Source organism: Ornithorhynchus anatinus, chromosome 2 (assembly GCF_004115215.2).
Source record: "Ornithorhynchus anatinus isolate Pmale09 chromosome 2, mOrnAna1.pri.v4, whole genome shotgun sequence".
Taxonomy (NCBI): Eukaryota; Metazoa; Chordata; class Mammalia; order Monotremata; family Ornithorhynchidae; genus Ornithorhynchus; species Ornithorhynchus anatinus.
Window position 1 is genome coordinate 87,052,302 of NC_041729.1, and position 17,265 is coordinate 87,069,566.

Genomic DNA, 17,265 nt, shown 5'->3' on the forward strand with positions numbered 1-17,265 from the left:
GGGATTCGAACCCATGACCTCTGACTCCCAAGCCTGGGTTCTTTCCACTGAGCCATGCTGCTTTGGACAGAAGTCCAATGGGCCTGATGGTGGGTGAATATCAAATACTTAAAGAGTACAGATCCAAGTGGATAGGGGACTCAGAAAGGAGATAGGAGGGGAATTGAGGGTTTAGTCAGTCTTTTGGAGGAGATGTGATTTTAATAAGACTTTGAAGGCGGGAAGAGTGATGATTGGTCAAATATGAAGGGGGGTGGAGTTCCAGGCCAAGGGAAGGACAAGGGCAAAGGGTTGGTGGTGAGATAGATGAGATTGAGGTACAGTGAGTAGGTGGGTGTTAGGGTGAAGTGTGTGGGCTGGGTCGTAGTAAGAAATTAAAGAGGAAAGCTAGAAGGGGGTGAGCTAATTTGACATGGAGGTGGATGGGCCATCACTGCAGATTTTTGAGGAGTGGGGAGTCACGGACAATGTTTTTTTCAGAAAAAATGAGCAGAGTGAAGTAGGGAGAGAAGGACCATCCTTCTCTCTGAAGTGGCGAGAGACAGGAGGCAGGGAGGTCAGCAAGGAGGCTGATGTAATAATCAAAGTGGGATAGATTCATGCTTGAATCAGCATAATAGCAGTTTGGATGGAGAGGAAAGGATGGGTTTTAGTAGTTATGGAACCGACAGGATTTGGTGGCAGACTGAATATGAGAGAGCTGAGTCGAGGATAATGCCAAGCTTTGGGGCTTGTGAGACATGATAATGGTGTAGTCTTCAGTAATGGGGAGGACAGGGTTTGGGTGGGAAGATGAGTTCTGTTTTGGGCTTGTTTAGTTTGAGGTGTTGGCAAGACATCCAACTAGAGATGTCTTGAAGACAGGAGGAAATAGGAGATTGCAGAGAAGGAGGGAGGTCAGAGCTGGAGAGGTAGATTTGGGAACCATCTGTGTAGAGAGTGTAATTGAAGCCATGGTATCCAGTGAATTCTCCGAGGGAGTGGGTATAGATGGAGAATAGAAAGCTACCCAGAACAGAGCCTTGATGGACTCCCACAGTTAGAAGGTGGGCGAGAGAGGAGGTCTTCCTCTCCCACCAATAGCATTGAGTGTGTATATTCACTCTGCCCTCTCAAATTTGAAATCTAAGACTGTGCCCTTATCTTTTTCTCACTTAGGAAAGAATAATTTTATTTAAGAACTCAGTGCTGATTATGTGATTCATGAAATGTCAGTGACTGAAACCATTTCTTCTTCAGCTTGACTGATGATTTGGAATACTTAAATAGGCATTGTCTCATAGAGGCCCACGGACAGGACATGGAGTGATCTAAGGTCAAGACTTGGATTAGGAAGGACACAGATGACATGGGTCCATTTTGAGCCAGCATAAGTGGCTGATTGCCCTCCAAACTTGGCCTTCTCAGATCCTCCTTGGGCTCTGAGCAGGGAACATGTCCACCAACTCTGCTCCGGTGCTCTGCATACCGTAAACGCTCAATAAATACAATTGATTCTGTGACTTAAGAACACGCGTAAAGCCCTATTGTATCACTGAATTTTGGTAGCTTTAATTATAATTCCCGGAAGTCCATATGCACCAAATGAGTTCCTGAGTATGAGCAAGGTTATGACTGTGTTTGAATATCAAACTAACAATCCCTTCTTCTTCTCCACACAAGTCAAATTGGCCAGGTGTTGGACTGGATATGGGCTCTAAAACCTGAGCCCTGTCACGGCTCTATTGCTTTCCCATCTGCAGATTGCCTTTTAAAACTTTCATATCCAGCACTGTGCCTTTAAATGCACACTGCACAGCAAAAAATCAGAATTGAGGATGATCCTCAAGCACATCTGCACCCACTGTGAATGAGTTGAAAGACTGTTCGATTTAAGTTTAATTTCCTAAGGTTTGTTTTGTAGCATTAGTCTTATTGAAACATGTTTTTGTTATTTAACGTATATTAGATATGAGCATATGTTAACAATTATTGAAGGGAACCAGATTTGAAGGAACCAGATTGCTTTATAGCCTTTCACATGTTGAGGTTACTTGTAGTACCTGAACTGCAGACTTTTTCCTTTGCCTCCTAAAATACCCGATTATGACCTTCAGTGCCTATGTTAGAGCAGTTTAATAGGCTGAAATTCTTAAACACTCATTCACTGAAACTGCTTTTAAACTTTGGCTGTACTGCTCTATTCTTTTACAAGTTTGGGTTGACTTGCACATGTGGAGTCTGAACCTGAAGCCAACTTTTTCAGTTGAGTTCCATGTGTGTGGGTTTCAGTATGTTATTCAGGCAGCAACAGAAATGACTGTTTTTTCGGTTTTCAGTGAGATAATGACAATCTCCCAATTGCCTTCCACTCTGGTGTTTACTTTCTTTCGTTATCTTATGAATTGAAAAATATTTCATTTAAAGTGGTTCTTTCTGGTTTTCTTTCCTTCTTATTTCCTTCTTTATTACAAAAGAGAGCTTCTATCTAAGGAAACATTCTCCCTCAAGCTTAAATACATTCTTTGAAAATGCAGGTTTGGGGGCTAGAATTTCAACTGTTGTGATTAACTATTGTGAAACCTTTCCCTCTGGGATCATTCTGGCTGTGTTCTGCTTGGCTGCTTATGAGGGGGAAATAAACCAAATCATAGGGTTTAGGGACTCTTGGTCCTGCTACTTTATTCCCTAGGAGAACTCAGAGCACTGATTTCCAGAAAGAAGGATTGGTATTCCAAAGATAGAGTTCTCCTTCTATACAAATGAAAATCATAGCGAAATGGCCTATTCAGCTTTGGCTGGCTCAAAGCCTGGGCCTTCTGAATTCTGTTCTTGTGGGTGAGTTCAATAAGAGTGGTATTTATTATTTCCTGTGTGCCAAAGCACTGTGCTATGCATAGTGCTTGATACAGGTAATCTGATTGGATACAGTCCCCGCTCCACATGGGACTCACAATTTAAGAAGGCAATTTGAGCTACATTCCTATGTGACTTTTTAAAGTCCTCCTAAAAATCCCATCTCCTCACAAAGGTCTTCCCTGACTAAGCTCTCATTTCCCCTACCCACCTTCTCCTGCACATCATCTTTGAACTAGGATCTTTACATGTCTACCAACTTTGTTGTATTCTCCCAAGTGCTAGTACAGTGCTTTGCACAAAGTAAGTATTCAATAAATGCCATAGGCTGGTTGATGGGTAAAGAAGCTTTTCATTCATTCATTCATTCAATAGTATTTATTGAGCGCTTACTATGTGCAGAGCACTGTACTAAGCGCTTGGAATGAACAAGTCAGCAACAGATAGAGACAGTCCCTGCCATTTGACGGGCTTACGGTCTAATCGGGGGAGACGGACAGACGAGAACGATGGCGATAAATAGAGTCGAGGGGAAGAACATCTCGTAAAAACAATGGCAGCTAAATAGAATCGAGGCGATGTACAATTCATTAACAAAATAAATAGGGTAATGGAAATATATACAGTTGAGTGGACGAGTACAGTGCTGAGGGGATGGGAAGGGAGGGGGGAGGAGCAAAAGGAAAGGGGGAAAAGAGGGTTTAGCTATGGAGAGGTGAAGGGGGGGTGGTAGAGGGAGTAGAGGGAGAAGAGGAGCTCAGTCTGGGAAGGCCTCTTGGAGGAGGTGAGTTTTAAGTAGGATTTTGAAGAGGGAAAGAGAATCAGTTTGGCGGAGGTGAGGAGGGAGGGCGTTCCAGGACCGCGGGAGGACGTGGCCCAGGGGTCGACGGTGGGATAGGCGAGACCGAGGGACGGTGAGGAGGTGGGTGGCAGAGGAGCGGAGCGTGCGGGGTGGGCGGTAGAAAGAGAGAAGGGAGGAGAGGTAGGAAGGGGCAAGGTGATGGAGAGCCTCGAAGCCTAGAATGAGGAGTTTTTGTTTGGAGCGGAGGTTGATAGGCAACCATTGGAGTTGTTTAAGAAGGGGAGTGACGTGCCCAGATCGTTTCTGCAGGAAGATGAGCCGGGCAGCGGAGTGAAGAATAGACCGGGCAGGGCGAGAGAGGAGGAAGGGAGGTCAGAGAGAAGGCTGACACAGTAGTCTAGCCGGGATATAACGAGAGCCCGTAACAGTAAGGTAGCCGTTTGGGTGGAGAGGAAAGGGCGGATCTTGGCGATATTGTAAAGGTGAAACCGGCAGGTCTCGGTAACGGATAGGATGTGTGGGGTGAACGAGAGAGATGAGTCAAGGATGACACCGAGATCGCGGGCCCGAGAGATGGGAAGGACGGTCGTGCCATCCACGGTGATAGGGAAGTCTGGGAGAGGACTGGGTTTGGGAGGGAAGATGAGGAGCTCAGTCTTGCTCATGTTGAGTTTTAGGTGGCGGGCCGACATCCAGGTGGAGAGGTCCCAGAGGCGGGAGGAGATGCGAGCCCGAAGGGAGGGGGAGAGGACAGGGGCGGAGATGTAGATCTGCGTGTCATCTGCGTAGAGATGGTAGTCAAAGCCGTGAGAGCGGATGAGTTCACCGAGGGAGTGAGTGTAAATGGAGAACAGAAGAGGGCCAAGAACTGACCCTTGAGAAACTCCAACAGTTAAAGGATGGGAGGGGGAGGAGGCGCCAGTGAAGGAGACTGAGAATGACCGGCCAGAGAGGTAAGAGGAGAACCAGGAGAGCTGAAAAGTCCTCAGCATTTAGGGTGGGAGGTGAATGGCATAAGGTGGGACGAGAGGGTGGAGAAGACAATCAACCACTAAAATGGTCAACAGGTGCCCTGTGCCTTGTAGTATTTTTAGGACTCTTCTCCCTTTTGATCATCATGAAGGAAGGAAGGAGGTGGTTAACTTTTTCAATCCTGAACAATTTCCTTAACTCCTCAAGTGAAATCTGCCCTTCTGTCAGTGGACTCTAGTGGTCCACTAGGGGTGAAATTATATCTGGTCCAACTTTTTCTTCATTGTTCTGCATTATTAATAATCATAATCTGTATTAAATATAGGTTGACCCATAATTGCCCCATTTTATGGCATATAGAGAAGGGATTACACTTTTGGTTAAAATATTCTTTTATGCTATGGAATTTGGCTATTACTATTGTATTTATTAAGCACATATGTGCCAAAGCACTGTCATAAATGTTGGGATAGATTAAAAAAATCAAATTAACAGTTTCCAATCTAAAATTCGCAAATTAAATGGTATGTAAAACAGACATTTTATTCCCATTTCAAGATATATTCAATTGTATTTATTGACTGCTTTCTGTGTGCAAAGCACTACTAAGAGCTTGGAAAGTACAATACAGCAATAAAGAGAGAGAAGCCCTGCCCACAACAGGCTCACAGTGTAGAGGAAAGTGAGTTAATAATAATAATGATGATATTTGTTAAGCACTTTGTGACAAACACTGTTATAAGCGTTGGGGTAGATACAAGGTAATCAGGTTGTCCCACGTGAGGTACACAGTCTTCATTCTCATTTTACAGATGAGGGAACTGAGGCACAGAGACGTGAAGTGACTTGCCCAAAGTCACACAGGGGACAAGTAGCAGAGCCGGGATTAGAACCCAGGATCTTCTGACTCCCAGCCCGGGCTCTTTCCACTGCCTGGGCTCTTTCTACTAAGCCACGCTGCCACGCAGGGCTCCGAGTCTTAATCCCCATTTTACAGATGAGATAACTGAGCCTAGTGAAGTGACTTGCCCAGGGTCACATGGCAAGCAAGTGGCGGAACCAGGATTAGAACCTATGACCCTCTGACTCCCAGGACCGGGCTCTATCCACTACACCATAAAGATGAGGTAACTGAAACTCAGAGTGGCTAAGTGACTTGTCCAAGGCCACACAGTAGGCAAGTGTCAGAGCTGAATTTAACACTGAGGTCTCCTGACTCCCAGTCCTGTCTTCTTTCCTCTAGACACACTGCCTCCTTTCTTACTTTAGTTATTTAATGGTACATAAGGGGGAAGCCAGTGAAATTATTTCAAGATACTCTATTCAGAAAGTAGACATACTACACACGTCCAGTATCATTTGGGCACTATTTTTTTATGGTCTTTGTGAAGCACTGTTCTAAGGCCTTGGGATAGATAAAAGCTAATCGATTTGGACCCAGGCCCTGTGCCACCTGGAGCTCACAATATTAATTCCCATTTGGCAGATGAGGTAATTGAGGCACAGAGAAGTGAAGTGACTTTCCCAAAGTCACACTGCAGACAAGTGGTGGAGCCAGGATTAGAACCCCAGGCCCCTGCTCTATCCGCTTGACATCGCTGCTTCACATTTCACATCTCTTCCAGGCAGCCTTTTCTGTTTCATCTCTCATCTCCCCACCATATTCCCCCTTCCCCGTAACTGCCACTTCAGCACTTCCACATCACCTAAGCACTCCCCGGCCACCCATGGTACTTACATGCCTAGGTACTCTATTGCTTCCTCATCCTTTTTTATTTTGAGCCCGGCTTCCCTGCTAGGTCTGTAGAATCCTTTAGGGCAAGGATCAAGTTTATTAATTTTGTTACACTCTTGCAAGTGCTTAAAATAGTGCTAGGTACACATTAGGTGCATAATAAGTACTCAACTGATTTCTGAATGTGAAGAGAAACATTGTCAGCGCCTAAAGGAAAATTAGAATACATAGAAAAGGGGCAGTAAACAATGTTTGCTGTATGATTTGTTTGGAAACATTCCGTATTTGAACCTCTGGTCTTTTTTTCATTTTGGGAATTTGAAGATCCTTTGGCTATTGGAAAATTTTATACTTCACCATTATAGAGTAGTAAATAAAACAAACACTTTGAGGCATATTCTAGGAAATTGTGGCAGGGGAGGGGAATTTAGGTAATTAGTAGATGCTTGTATAGCAGTAATGAAGTCAAGACATAAAGGCTTATGTGGGTTTGTTGATATAGAGGTAGAAAAATTTGTTTTATGGAGGAAGTAATTGTTTTATTTAACTGCTTACTAAGTGCCAGGCACTGTACTAAGTGCTGGAATAGTTACAAGATAGACTGTAGTGGGCAGGGAATATGTTTATTGTTGTGTTGTACTCTCCCCAACACTTAGTACAGTGCTCCACACACAGTAAGCACTCAATAAATACGATTCAATGAAAGACAGTCAGGTTGGACACAGTCATTCGTATTTGTTGAGTGCTTACTGTGTGCAGAGCACTATATGAAGCACTTGGGAGAGTATAATACAACAATGTAACAGACACATTCCCTGACCACAACCTATAGTCATAGTCTTAATCCCCATTTTTCAGATGAGGTAGCTGAGGCATAGAGAAGTTAACAGTTTCCTCAAAGTCATATAGCAGACAAATGGTGGTAAACCCAGGTTCCCTGACTCCCAGGCCCGTGCTCTTTCCACTGGGCCTTGCTGCTTCTACAGTGAAAAGGTGGAGTCAAGGAAGAGAAGTTAAAAGTTGGGTAGTTTTGCAGAAGGTTGGAAAGCCTAGAACAGGGCATTTTCTTGCTGTTTTTCCACTTTTGAACTAATCATCAGGATGCTCTTTTTGGTCTTGAGTAGGAATGGAGTACTAGAGCTCTAGATTCCATTGTAGGGTCCTTCTGTGTAAATCCTTCTGCATTCCACCTCTTCAGAAACTTGGATGGTTCATTTGACCACTAAAAACTTTACGATCGTATTTACGATGTATAAATGATTCAATTTTCATTTCGTTTAAAGACACATGCCTTTTGTACTCGTAAAAAGGGGAAGCTAGTGTTTGTGCAAGGAAAATCAGAGACCCAGTGCTAATGTGGCATCAAGATTCAAATCAAAGTTGAAAGCATGCGGGGCAATGGAAATGGCCAATTCCCGAGAGACCCGGACCTTCCATGAATGCTCTGTTCAACTTCTAGATCCCTAGGCTGTGAGCTTGTTGTGGGCAGGAATATGTCCATTTGTTGTTATATTGTACTCTCCCAAGTGCTTAGTACAGTGCTTTGCAGACAGTAAGCGCTCCTTAAATATGATTGAATGAGTGAAAAATCATGGTCACTGGTGCCACCTATGTACACTTAAAAACAAGGGGCATATAGTGAGGTCCTGGAGAGCAGGCCAGCGTCAAAACCACTTGGGCTTCCACTTTTTGGCTGGGTGGAACATGGGAGGAGTGGGAAATCAGCAGGATCACTGTATAGCCGGTTGATGGTGGCTTGAAATGGGATAAATGGTTATAAAAAGGATGACTAGAAGGTGTAGAACCCCATGACGTGGTTCAACAGTGGAGATTCATTCATCCATTCAGTTGTATTTATTGAGCACTTACTGTATTCAGAGAACTGTAATAAGCGCTTGTAAAGTACAATTCGGCAACAGATAGAGACAATCCCTACCCAACAACGGGCTAGATGGAGAGGAAGCTTTGTCAGCCTGGCGTTTGTGCCGGCCATAAATGAGGTGATCTTCTTGGAGCAGTGATTTAGCTGTCATGACTCTGAGAAGAAATTACAAGTGGCATGACCCAATGGGAAGAGCACGGGCCTGGTAGCCAGAGGACCTGAGTTCTAATCCCTGCTCCATCACTTATCTGCTGGGTGACCTTTGGCAGATCATTTAACTTATCCGTGCCTCAGTTACCCCATCTGTAAAATGGGGATGAAGACTATGAGTCTTATTTGGGACAGGGACTCTGTCCAACCTGATTAGCTTGTATCTATCCTTGGGGCTTAGTTCAAGGCTTGAGATATAAGTGCTTAACAAATATAAGAATAGCAAATGGCCGTCTTTATAGAAGGGATTGTCAGTTACACATTGGTCTTATTAGTCATGCCACACAAACGGATTAAAAAAATCTTCTTCTTGACCTTACAGAGGACAGCTGTATGTAAGAATTGAGTCAAACTACTAGTCCATAATTAAGTGAGTTTTTGAGTGGGTTTGTTTCTTTGTTAAGGAATCAATAACCTCCAGGGAGAAATTTTGAGGCAATTAGTAATCTCTCCATTTTTAAATTTTGGTAATTAAGTGAGTCATATGTAGAACATTGGCATTTCAGGTCTTAAGTTCCTTTATTTAGCATTCCCTTTGAAGAAACATGCCAATTGGAAGCAACAACAAGGAAGCAAGGCGTTTTCCAGCATACATCATTCTACTCTGCATGCCCCAAATTTCAAAATATTAAAAAAATTTCTTAAAGCAAACTCCATCTTATATATTGTAATTAGTTACTGTTAGTCATTTGGAATTGTGGGATGAGTTGAGTTTTCATTATACTTGCCTCTGGTTATGGCAAACATTCTTATCCTGGAGTTTTCCATTAAAAGGAAAGTGTGGGTGGTTTCGGGCGAGGCTGGAAGAAGATTTGGAATAGACTGGGAAGAAATCTTTTGTAAAAGTGGCTTTGTCTTTTTCAGAAAGAAAATTTGTGTTATTTTGTCCTGAGATTTCAGTTTCTAAAATAAATTAAATCGGAAATATAATCTGAGATAAAAGGCGAGGTAATTGTTTTAACATTGTGACAGAAAAATGATACAGTTTCTTTTTTAAGAGAGCCCATGGACACAGAATTTAAATGGGTAGAGATTAACTTTCCTACCTGAACAGATGCCAGCAGATACTTCATCATAAATGGTATTTATATTCTAAAGGATAGTGATTGATAGTCCCTTTTCAAAATGACAGTCTTTATAATTAAACACAGTTGAAGGTACAACTCTCCTCCCCCTGTATTGGCCAAGTAAATGAAAATGAATTAATTGAGAATCTTAAAATAGTGGTTGGATTCACTTATAACAATGTCATGTGTTTAGATTTCCACCCCTCCCTTTTAAAAACATGTAATTCATAAATGGAAATTATTACAGCATCTGCTCCGACAATTAACACTCCTGCTTCGCTACGGCAAATAGGTGCTGGTTTTTGCATGTATAACAGACACATGGAAATATTATAGGGGTACAGGTGAGCCCAACTCTTGTATTTTTGTTCTGGAAGACAAAAGTTCAGGGAAAGGCAGATAGACTTTGAAAAGCCTTTTTACAGAATTTGCTCCACACAGTTTGAGTCCAACTTGGAAGTTGTGTAACCAAGGCATGTCTTAACATTTTGCCTCCTATAGCCTGGGGAACTTCTCACAGCATACATTTTTCTAGCCACAATGGCGCAAAGTGGTTATTCTTCTTGTTCCCCAATTAGACATCTCCATGTCCTTTTAAGAATGGGATATTGGTGAAGGGACTTGGGAAATGAAATATGTTGTCCAAGTAAAATCTTTTTAGGCAAGTGACCCATTAGGAAAAGTTCAGATCTTTCAGGGGAGTCCAACAAAGGGAGTCATTTCTGATTAGTAAGGCAGTTTTGCCAGGGTGTTAGACTTTTCAGCAGCAGAATTGATTTAGCTCCGACGATGCTTTCTGGGCCAGTGGAAAGAGCACAGCTCTGGCACTGAGGACCCCTGGGTTCTAGTCTCAGTCCTAACTGGAACTAGAACCTAGGCTGGGGATGTGTTTTCAGTCGGGAAGGTTTTCCTCCTAAGGAATCCCGAAAAATAACCTGCTGGGGGGGCAGCTAAGGCCTTACCTGCTACCTAAGAAATCTCCTTCTGAGGCACAGTTTTGGCCCTATGCTGAGGTCATGTTGGCTCTAAATGGGTTTTGGGGATGTGTGTTTAAAAAAAACAAAAACAAATCCCCCCCACTGGCAACCCCCAAAACAAAAACCTTTTGGCATTTGTCACAATGTGCTGCATTCCTACCCACCTACTTCTTCATAATAATCATACTAGTAATAATGATAATGGTATTTGTTAAGCAACTTCTAAGTGTTTAGCACTGTTCTAAGTGCTGGGGTAGATATAAGCTAATTCAGGTTGGACACAGTCCCTGTCCCACATGGGGCTCACAGTTGTAATCCACAATTTACAGATGAGGTAACTGAAGCCCAGAGAAGTTTAGTGGTTTGCCAAGGTCACGCAGCAAAATGGCAAAGCCGGGATTAGACCTCAGGTCCTTCTGACTCCAAGGCCTGTGCTCTGTCAACTAGGCCATGCTGCTTCCCATGGCTCATTAAACTCCCTGTCCCAGCAAGAAAGCATGTGTTGGAGTCATGATTCCGAATGCGTAGAATAAATTGAAGAAGATTGGACTTTGTGCACAAACCCTGATTGATTCAGTTGGTAAAGGGAACTAGGATCAGTCCACGGCCTGTCATTTATAATGTGGGCTGTCCTGGATCAATTTCTCAGGGGGACCAAACTCTTTCAATTTTTTTAATGCTATTTAAGCTCTTACTCTGCTGTGCCAGGCACTGTTCTAAGCAGATGGATACAAGTTCATCGGATAGGACACAGTCCGTGTCCCACATGAGGCTCACAGTCTTAATCCCCATTTTGCAGATGAAGTAATTAAAGCACAGAGAAGTTAAATGACTTCCCCAAGATCCAACAGCAGACACGTGGTAGAGCAGGGATTAGAACCCCAACCCATTTTGGACTGAGAAATCTTCCCGAGGCAGGTCGCCCTGGAGACTGCTTGGCAAGGGTGGCGATGGCATTGTGCAGAAGCCCTGCTTGAAAATATGCTGGGGAGATCGCCCCAGCTGTGGCTGCCATCACTACACCTCGGTTTTTTGGATTGCATAACAGCCTTGGTTTTTCATAACTGCCTTGGTTTTTTGGATTGCAGTGGCGGTGGGGTGGGAAAGGGAGAATTGTTGGAGGAATAGAATCATCTAAAATAGCCTAGAGAAACAGCGTGGCTTAGCGGAAAGCACACAGGCCTGGAGTCGGAGGGCCTGGGCTTGAATCTAAGCCCTCCCACTTGCTTGCTGTGTGACCCAGGGAAAGAAACAATGATCTGTGGCTCAGTTTCCTCACCTGTAAAAAAGGGTTAAAATACCTGTTCTCTCTCCTTCTGAAACTGTAAGCTTTGTGTGGGAAAGAGACTGCGTTTGTCTGTGGTGTTATCCTTGACTTATCTGTCTCATTCAACCCACATGTTCAAGTCTACATTTACAACGTCTCTAGAATCCTCTTTCCTCTCCATCCAGACCGCTACCACACGGATCCAGGCACGCTTTCCTACCTTGACTACTGCATCAGTGACCTCCTGCCTCCTGTCTTTTCCCATCTCCAGTTCATTCTTCATTCTGCTGGCCAGATCATTTCTCTAAAAACAGTTCAGTCTATGTTTCCCCACTCCTCAAGAACCGCCAGTGGTTGTCCTTCCACCTCCGCAGCACAGAAACTCCTTACCATCAGTTTTAATCTCTCTCCCTCATATGTTACCCCACTGATCTCTTACTACAACCCAGCCCCCACACTTAGCTCCTTTAATGCCAGCCTACTCACTGTCCCATGGTACCACTGTACCTTGATTTCGTGTGTCTTCCCGCTAACCCCTTGCCCAAGTCCTCCCTCTGTCCTGGAACCCCTTCCCAATTCCTAACCAACAAACCATCACTCTTCCCCACTAATAAAACCTTACCAAAATCACATCTCCTCCCAGAGACCTTCCCTGACTAAGTCCTTATTTCTCCTACTCCCTCTCCCTTCTGCATTGCTTGTGCACTTGGATCTATACCTTTTAAAGCACTTGATATTCACTCCATCCTCAGCCCCACAGCACTTATGTATAAATTCTCTAAACTGTAAGTAAGCTCCAGTGGGCAGGAAACATATCTACTACTTGTATTTATATTGTACTCTCCCAAGTGTTCAATTCTCTGCACATAGTGACCATTCAGTAAATACTATTGAGTAATATGCTTATAGTGTACCTACCTCAATGCTTAGTACAATGTTTAACACCCAGTAAGCGCTTAATAAATACCACTATTATTATAATCATCCTCATTAGCATTACTGTAAGAGTGCTTGTACAGCATCAGAGGTTGTTGGGGGAGTGACAAGAATTGCAATTCAGGACTAGTGCCATCCTAACCAATTGTCAATCAAACAGTCAATTGTCAATCAAACAGTACCTAGTTAGTTAATCTACCGTATTTATTGAACACTCACCGTGTGCAGAGCAATATACTAAATGATTGGGAAAGTAAAATCGAAATAAAAATCGACTGATCCCTACTCCTGAGGAGTTTACAATCTATCAGGACAGACAGATACTAAAAGAAATTACAGATCGGGGGAGTAATAGTCTGTGAAGCTAAGCACTCACGTGCTTCAGGGCAGTGTGAGTACCCATGTGTGAGAGTTGAGGAGAATATGGAGTGGGGAGAAGAGAGATTAATCAGGCAAGGCCTCCTGACCGGGATAGGCTTTGAAGATGGGGAGAGCAGTGATCTGTCAGATGTGAAGAGGAAGGGAATACTAAACAGATTGGGGTGTTTGAGCAAGAGGCTAGCACCAGGAGAGATGAGAATGAAGTCCAGTGAGTAGGTTGGGTTAAGGAATGATTTGTGTGGTCTGGGATATGGGGAGAGCTGATTGAAGCTGGTAGTCAGGAGTTCTTGTTGGATGTGGGGAGGAATGTTTTTGAGGAATTGAGAGATGTGCACACAACAATTTATTTAGAAAAAGATGCCACCAGCAGAGTGCAGTATGGACTGAGGAGTTAATATTTTGGAGGCAGGGAGATCACTGATGAGGGTAATGCTGGTGTCTATTCAGGATATGAGAAGCACCTAGATCACTGGGGTGGCAGTAAGGATGGAGAGGACGGGGAGGATTCTGGAAATGCTGGGGAGGAAGAATTAACAGGATTTGGCAACAGGCAGAGTATGTGGATTGTGAGGTCTGGGAGTAGGGACACCTGAGTCTTAATCCCAGTTTTGATACCCTACACTCTATGTGATCTCTAGCAAAATCACTCTTCTGGTCTGGGACTTCTTTTCTTCACCTGTAGAATGGGGGATTAAAGTACCTATTCTCCCTCCCCTCTTAAACTGCACAACAAGGACTCTGTCTGATTTAATTGCATTTCCTCAAATTTAGCACAGTACTTGGCAGATAGTGTTTAACAAATACTCCAATTATGATTATTCTTAGTTGGAGCAGAGGATTTGAAGGGAGACTGTGCGACTCTTCCCCATTTAGTTTGTAAAGGGCACTAGAAGCTGTCCTAATTGGGGGACAACCTTGGGTTGCATGGTGGTACCCCTTTCTTTCTCCCTTCCTTCTGTAGACTGTAAACTCCTGGCAGGCAGGGAATGTTTCTACCATCTCGGTTGTTTTGTACTTTCCGAAGTCCTTAATGCACTGTTATGCACACCGTAAGTGCTCAGTAAAAACGATTGATTGGTTAATTCCTCGCTGAGGGGAATCAGCTTGGGACCCTGTATAACCTTTATGTGGGTACAGAAATAGACTAATCCCTAGAAAGATATGCTTGAAAATCCATAATGGTCAGAAAAATCTCTGATGCTTGGTACTAAATATGCATGCTGTTTTACTGCTTGCATTAGTGTACTCACACCTCCATGAAGCAATTAAGTGCTTAGTTTTACATTCTACTATTTCCTTCTTCAAGCAGTAGCATTTATTGAACGCTTACTGTGTATGTACTAAGCATTTGGGAGAGTCCAGTACAATAGAGTGGGTAAACATGAACCCTGCCTACAAAGAGTTTGCAGCTCATAGGGGTCGACAGACATTGAAATAAATTACAGATAGGGGAAGTGGCATGGTATAAGGATGTGTACTGAGGGCAGGGAATGTCACTCTTTATTGTGGTATTGTACTTTCCCAAGCGCTTAGTACGGTGCTCTGTACATAGTAAGTGCTCAATAAATACGATTGAATGAATGAATGAATGTTGTGGGCTTGAGGATGCAGTAGATATCAAGTACTTAAGGGGTAAAGATCCAAGTGCTTATGCAGTACAGAAGGAATAAGGAATATTCCAACTGCTTATCCAGTGCAGAAGGAATAGGAAAATGAAGGTTTAGTTGGGAAAGCCCTGTAGGCGCAGATGTACTGTATTATGCTTTCTCAGGTGCTTCTCTGCATACAGTAAGCCCTCAGTAAATATGATTGATTTATAGGTGTGATTTTTAGGATGGCTCTGAAGGTGGGGAGAGTGGTGTTCTGTAATAATTATGGTATTTATTAAGCACTTACTATGTGCCAAGCACTATTCTAAGCGGTGGGCTAGATAGAGGGTAATCATATTGTCATTCATTCATTCAGTCATATTTATTGAGCGCTTACTGTGTGCAAAGCACTGTACTAAGTGCTTGGAACGTACAGTGCGTCAACAGAGGCAATCCCTACTCAACAACGGGCTCACAGTCTACAACGGGCTCACAGTCTAGAAGGGGGAGACAGACAACAAAACAAAACAAGTAAATAGGCATCAATGCCATCAAAATAGAGAAATAGAATTATAGATAAATACATTTCATTAATAAAAGAAATAGAGTAATAACTATGTACAAATATACACAAGTGCAGTGGAGAGGGGAAAGGGGTAGAACAGAGGGAGGGAGTAGGGGTGATGGGGAAGGGAGGAGGAGCAGAGGAAAAGGGGTGGCTCAGTCTGGGAAGGCCTCTTGGAAGAGATGAGCTCTGAGTAGGGCTTTAAAGAGGGGAAGAGAGCTAGTTTGGTGAACGTGAGGAGAGAGGGCATTCCAGGCCAGAGGTAGGATGTGGGCCAGTGGTTGACGGCGGGACAGGTGAGAACAAAGCACAGAGAGGAGGTTAGCAGCAGAGGAGTGAAGTGTGTGGGCTGGACTGTAGAAGGAGAGAAGGGAGGTGAGGTATGGGGGGCAAGCTGATGGAGAGCGTGGGGCTCACACTTTTAATCTGCATTTTACAGATGAGGTAACTGAGGCACAGAGAAGTTGAGTATTGCCCAAGGTCAAAGAGCAGACAATTAGTGGAGCCGGGATTAGAAACCCTGTTCTCTGTCTCCCAAGCCTGTGCTCTTTCCACTAAGCCATGCTGCTGTTGGGTATGAAGGTGGAGTTCCACACCAGAATTGGGACACATTCGAGAACTTCATAGTCTTTCTCCCCTCCTCTAGACTGTAAGCCCGATCTAGGCAGGGATTGTCTCTATTGCCGTATTGTACTTTCCGAGCGCTTAGTACAGCGCTCTGCCCACAGGAAGCACTCAATAAATGCGATTGAATGAATGAATGAATGAATGGAGAGTCACTCTCCCCATCTTGAAAGCCTTATTGGAGGCATGTCTCCTCCAAGAGGTCTTCCCAGACTAAACCTTCATTTCCTCTTCTCCCAATCCTTTCTACACTGCCCTTGCACTTGGATTTGCACCCTATATTCACCCCACAGCGCTTATGTGCATATCAGTAATTTATTTTTATTAATGTCTGTCTCTCCCTCTAGACTGTAAGCTCTTTGTGGGCAAGGGAATGTTTCCACTTTGTTATATTGCACTGTCCCAAGCACTCAGTACAGTGCTTTGCACACAATAAGCATGCAAGAAATACCATTAATTGAAACTGGGCAAAGGATCAGTGGTGAGATAGATGAGATTGAGGTACAGTGAATAGGTTGGTATTAGAGGAGCGAAACGTATAGGCTTGGTTGTAGGAGATCAGCGAGGTAAGATAGTGGGGAGAGACCTGATTGAGTGTCTTAAAGACAGTGGATTCTGTGTGATACAGAGGTGGGGATGGGTAACCACTGGAAGTTCTTGAGTGGGGAAACATGTGTAGACCAAACTTTTTTTTTTTAATCAAAATGATGTAGGCAGCAGTGGTTAATGTCTGTCTCCCCTGCTCCTTGAAAGTAAGGATCTTCTCTGAGTGAGAGGGAAGATGTGTTTACTAAACTATGATCTCTACCAACCAGGTAACGCCATATATTCTTAAACTGGGATAAATGTAGTGGTTCTTTTGACTGATTTTTTATTTTTGTCAGATTTCCCTGAGACATTTTCATTTTTAAAAACCTAGAAACGGCAATCTCCTTTGACTTCATCTCACTGTGTATGCAGTTGAAAAAGAAATGACACCTATGACACCTACTGAAAATGGAATACTTTTTCCCTCTATTAGGAAGGGATTAAATTCAGTAAAACTAGAAACACAGTGCCAATATTTATTTTATTCCTCCTGAAGTTGGCACCATCTCTTTCTTAGAAGGAGAATTAACTCTCTGCCTGTCTCTGCCTACATGTTTAACCATGTGAATATTTGTTTGATGACAAACTTCTGGAAGGCAGGGGCTTAAGTTTATTTAACTGGTTTTGTGGCTGCTCTAAGTCAGTGCCATGCTTGTGTGAGTGCTTAATACTTTGAAGGAAAAGCATGATGGTGCAACAGTGTCTGTTGCATTAAGGCAGTTGCAAATTTGCTGAATTAACAATTTGCTACAACTTATTTTTTATGGTATCTTTGGTGTTTACTCTGTGCCAGACACTGAACTAAGCACTGGGGAAGATACAGGAGATGACTTGA